General features: G+C 33.2%; 1 long non-coding RNA gene across 1 annotated transcript; it reads right to left on the bottom strand.

Moving 5' to 3' along the window:
• Positions 1–316: 316 nt before the first annotated feature.
• On the bottom strand, positions 317–4,480 carry LOC134539322 (uncharacterized). Its single transcript, XR_010076291.1, has 2 exons — positions 4,334–4,480; positions 317–2,094 (listed from the first exon to the last, which is right to left on the bottom strand). It is a non-coding gene; the product is annotated as an uncharacterized LOC134539322 (long non-coding RNA).
• Positions 4,481–4,903: the final 423 nt, after the last annotated feature.

The raw sequence follows: 4,903 nt of genomic DNA, 5'->3' as shown, positions 1-4,903 counted from the left end.
CAAAATTACAAATTGTCTTTTTCCATTAAACCATAACTATAAATTCCTCATTTCACAAAAATAATAATTTTCTTAGTTCCTTGCTGTCTGAACATACATCGAGATTCTGCATAAGATTTATTTTAAAACAACAAGTATTCATAAAATTAAATGTAAAACTTTTATCTGGTTTGTTCTCACAGGAACCTTCAGAGGCTCGAGTTCTCAATTCTAAAAAAATTGTTCTGTTAGTGAAGCTCTCTTTACAAATTAAATTACTGTTCTTAGTTTCTCAGTATTCGTTAAACAATGTGCAAATTCTTGATAATTATTATTATTTTTTTTTTTCGGTTTCCGTTTATTACCATACTTCTTTCGTTCTTCAAAAAAAATTAAGTGTCCTTACAAAATTATCAGTGTTTCAAATTAATTAAACTCTTATCTCGTGAAGGTTGGTGCAACTCCTCGAAGTCAGTGTTGTCGAGAAGAGTAGCTCCCTGGGCTGGCCATCAGCAAACACCACTCAACTCCAACAGCTACTGGACTGGCTTCCAGGGCAGCTCACAACTTCTCCCCACATCTGCTTCGGAGTTGTGCCATCCTCATCACGAACAGATTACAATTCTGAAACATCATCAACAGGCATTACCATCACGCCTGACAAATACAAAACTAACTACTAAACTGCAATCGATGGGCAAGGATGCAAACACACAAAAAAATAAAATTAATTAATTCAACTGCTAACATAAAGTATCCCACCCTTAGCATAATCTAATCAGGCAAATAATTTGATAGGAAAAACTTAAGGAAGGGAAACATGACCTCCAATGATTTTCCCTAACTCTTGAGTCTTGATCTTCTCTATACAGCAAATAGTCCCCACGAAGTAACTGGGTTGAAGGTCAGTTCACATGACCCACCCATAACCTCTTCTACTCTTCTTTTCTTCTGGGGGCAACCACAATGCCCACCAATCTCTCTCCATGGTGCCGAACCAGCTATCCCATGAGAGTAAACAACGTAGTCAATAGAAGCGCAGAGGGGAAACACCAATCTCTGGCTTGTCGAGTCATAAAACTGCTTTATCTTCTTCTTCTTCTGAGTAAAAATATCTGACTAACCTTGCTTCTATTCTTCCAGACAGTAAAAGTTCATCAGGTATCTTCATGAAAGAAACATTCTAACTAATAATTCTTCATTTTTCTTCTTCTTTATTTCTGTTAGTTGTAATAGAAGGCCATGTTAGGGAGGTTATAGGGAAAACGAGTGGCCAATTCCCACCCCATCACCCACCTAGATCATGACTAATTAACTTTTAAACTTTCTATTTCAAACAAATAAAAAAAAAACATTTTTTTTTATTCAAACTTTTAAACTATAATTACTTTTACTTCATAACCTCAAAAGCTAATCAATAATTCTAAATGAAATTGTGATTTACTGCATCCTTGTTCCATCCGATCTGTTTGTTTATAACCTTTCTTGTAAAGTATAAAATTTTCAAACATTACTAATTCAAAAAAAAATTAAATTCTGGTGTCCTTTGAGTTACAATTAACTTTACTATTTCTTAGCTTGAAATAATTTAAGTTTTCAAAACTATTTCATTGTCTAATTCACAACACTTAAAAATCAACTCAAAACAACAAATCATCAAAATCAATAAGATCATCTGACCTACCTATCAGTACTGTGAACTTGAACTGTTCGTACACATTTATAATAAGCTATTGTATTGAAATTCCAACCTAAATAAGGTTTAAAAAAAACTACTAATCCCTCTGTAAATTAAGAAAATTAACTTTAAAAATTAAACTTAAGGTATTAGTTCTTTTTGACAGCTACCACAACTCACTAGTTCCATTACATTACTATAACCTAAAAAGTTCTGTAAATAATGTTTATAACAAAAAAAAACTCCAGTTACTGTCTTCCATAAAAAAAATAAAACTTTACATGACCTTATTAATCTCCACTTGTAAGTCCATGGCTGCCAGCTTTCTCTTCTCTTGAATCTTCAGTCTTGGCTCTTGTTTCAGTGATCTTGTATCTTGTCTCTCGAACTCTTGTCATCTTGTAAACTGGACTGCTGCTCAGCTCATCTTAAGGAATCTGTAACAGTTTCAAAAATACATGTTAATTTAAATTACATAATTCCTGTTCTTTGGTCCTAAAAAAAAAATTGTATTATTAGTACACATTACCCTGAAACAACATTATTATTCATTGTTTATTACTTAAAAAAAATGCTTTACCATAAAATCCTTTTTTGTTCTTTTCATTAGGCCTATTTATTTTCCTTCTTCTTAATTAAATTCTGCTTCAAATGTTAATCCTAACTTAAGACCTACCATCTATTTATTATTCATTACCTACATTATTTATGTTACCCTAAAATTCCCATAAGTTTCTAATACTTCCTATCAAAGACATTCTCTCTCAAAAAAAATTTACTTATGACTCTTAACTTAACAAACTTAAAAAAAACTTTTACACTAGACTTAACTTATTATTCATTCTTAGTTACTAAATTTCTATATGTAAACTTTAGTACTTACAAACAAAAACTGCCTATTTCTCTCTACCTCTTAATCTCTTTCAATTATTACAATAATAATGTTACCTTGCATCTTTAAACTTTCTTCTTTTCAATTAAATTAGACATCTCATAACAATAAAAATTCTGCCTATACTCTTCTTATGGGTGTACAAACCAACAACAAAATTTCAAATTCTCAAGTTTCCTTATATTTAAATTATGCAATACAAATAACCTCTGTGGTGCCTGTACCCTTTAGGCCTACCACCTTCTCCTCTCACAGCATAACTCTTATTCCTCGGGGTCTGTATTCACTGTTCCAAATCAAATATCTCAAATAAATTAAAAACAAATTTATTATTTTAAGAAAACAAAAATTTACATTGAATTTACTATGGAGCCTGGAAATCTCAATGTCTCACAGCAGCTAACATGACTAAATCCCATGGAACCCCAGGTTTACATAACCTGTGCCCAAAAATTTAAGCATACCAGGCTTTCTCTGCACTGGTTTTACAGCATCACACACTATTTAGGGCCCCTGATCTGCCATCAGTCCCAAGGAGTTTTCCCACAACCCCTCTCTACACAAGCGCCTACCGCATTCCTCTCAATTGGCTATCGGTTTTACGGCATTCTTTTGGGATCCGACCATCAAGTTAGGGCTAATCGAACACTAAACCTCCATACTTCCAAACTAATGTAAATCAATTAAATTTTCTCTGTAAATTCTAAAAATCAAAAAAAATTATTCCAACATGCCAAAGAAACTTCCAAAAAAAATTCATAATCTTATCTTCAAACCATTAAAATAAAAATAAATAGATTACTCTGTTTTCTCCTTAATAACTGTAAACTGTCAACAAATATCATGTCGTAAATTTTAACTATGCTTACTGACTCTTAATCATAAAATCTCATTTGTCCTAATTAAAAACAACCGATTTCCTTAAAATCTCACTGTATCTCTCATACTCAAACTTCACTGGTTGAATATCTCAATAAATTCAAAAACAATTATCTAAACTCTTAAAGAAACTCCTCCCCAATTATTCAAATAAATTACTTCACCTTATTTTATTTCATTACTTAAAACACCTTACTCAAAAAAAATTAATTAATTATCTAGCTATCTTCCATTATTATTTATTTACCGAACAAAACTTTCTCCTAAATTAATTTAGTAAAATTCAATTTCACATTAGGCAAGTACACTAACTCTCTACAGCAATGTTTCTCATTTCCCTCCTTCCTAACTGAATCCAATCTTACTTAACCTCCAGGGAATTTACCTCACAAAATAACCAAAAATTTCACTGTAGTGCCTATCTGCTATAGGCCCACTACACAGGGGGCTCTAACCCCACCAACAAACTTCATTGAAATGGTACCCTATCCCATACAGGATAGCCACTTCGGTACTACCATGGGGAACTCCTGCCCCAAACTACTCACAACTCTCAGGATTCTCCTGACCCTTAATTCCGTAGTCAGCCCATCTCCTATGGTCTGCGCTACAATTCCCTTTCTTCCCAGGGACACAACGCCTCACCTTAGGGTCCCTCGCCCTAATGAAAACATTAATTTTGTCTCTCTGTTCTTTTGGAGTAAATTCCCTCTACACACAAAATCTAGCCTTCCCAGTTTTCTCAATGCTTATCGATTTTATAGTGTACCTTCTTAATAATGTTTACAAATCCCAAAAAAATATTTTTAAAACCGAGGTAGAATTTAACTAACAAAAACATAAACAACTTACAACGAAACACTTCTAGCCTATACATCATACACTTCTTAAAATAAATTACTTACATACTGAAAGTTCCTCTTCTTCTAAAACACACTTAAATTTAAATTTATTTAACCAATAGTCTATTTTCTTATCGCTAAGTTACCGTACAGCTGATCAAAACAAGGTCACGGCCGTCCACGTCTCTGTACGTGCTCGTGACGTCACCGAATTCCATCAGGTGCGCCAACCCTCGCTTGCGGTTCCTCCGTTCTCCGCTAGGTCTCAGCACCTCCCCGTCACGTGTTCATTCTGCCACGTCCACTGACGTGTCGTTCTGAAACAACTCTCAACATTTTTCTAATTAAAACAAAACATCACTATAAATTCTATAACTCTCTTTTACATAAACTCTCGTTTTCTCTTTAATTCCTTTCTAACGTTTATCCTTCCCTCGACTGATTTAATTCGTACGTCTCGTCTCCTACGCGCACGACAGCAAAACAAACTTCACTTGAAAATAATTCCTATTTACGAAAAAAACTTTATTTTAAATTTTAACTCTCTTAACCTACAATCTTAAAATTAATTTCAATTAAATTAAACCACTTGCATTATCTCTATTAATCATTTAAATTATAACGTATTCTCCT

Source organism: Bacillus rossius, chromosome 15 (assembly GCF_032445375.1).
Source record: "Bacillus rossius redtenbacheri isolate Brsri chromosome 15, Brsri_v3, whole genome shotgun sequence".
In the NCBI taxonomy this organism is placed as follows: domain Eukaryota; kingdom Metazoa; phylum Arthropoda; class Insecta; order Phasmatodea; family Bacillidae; genus Bacillus; species Bacillus rossius.
This window is presented reverse-complemented; position numbering and strand designations above follow the sequence as displayed.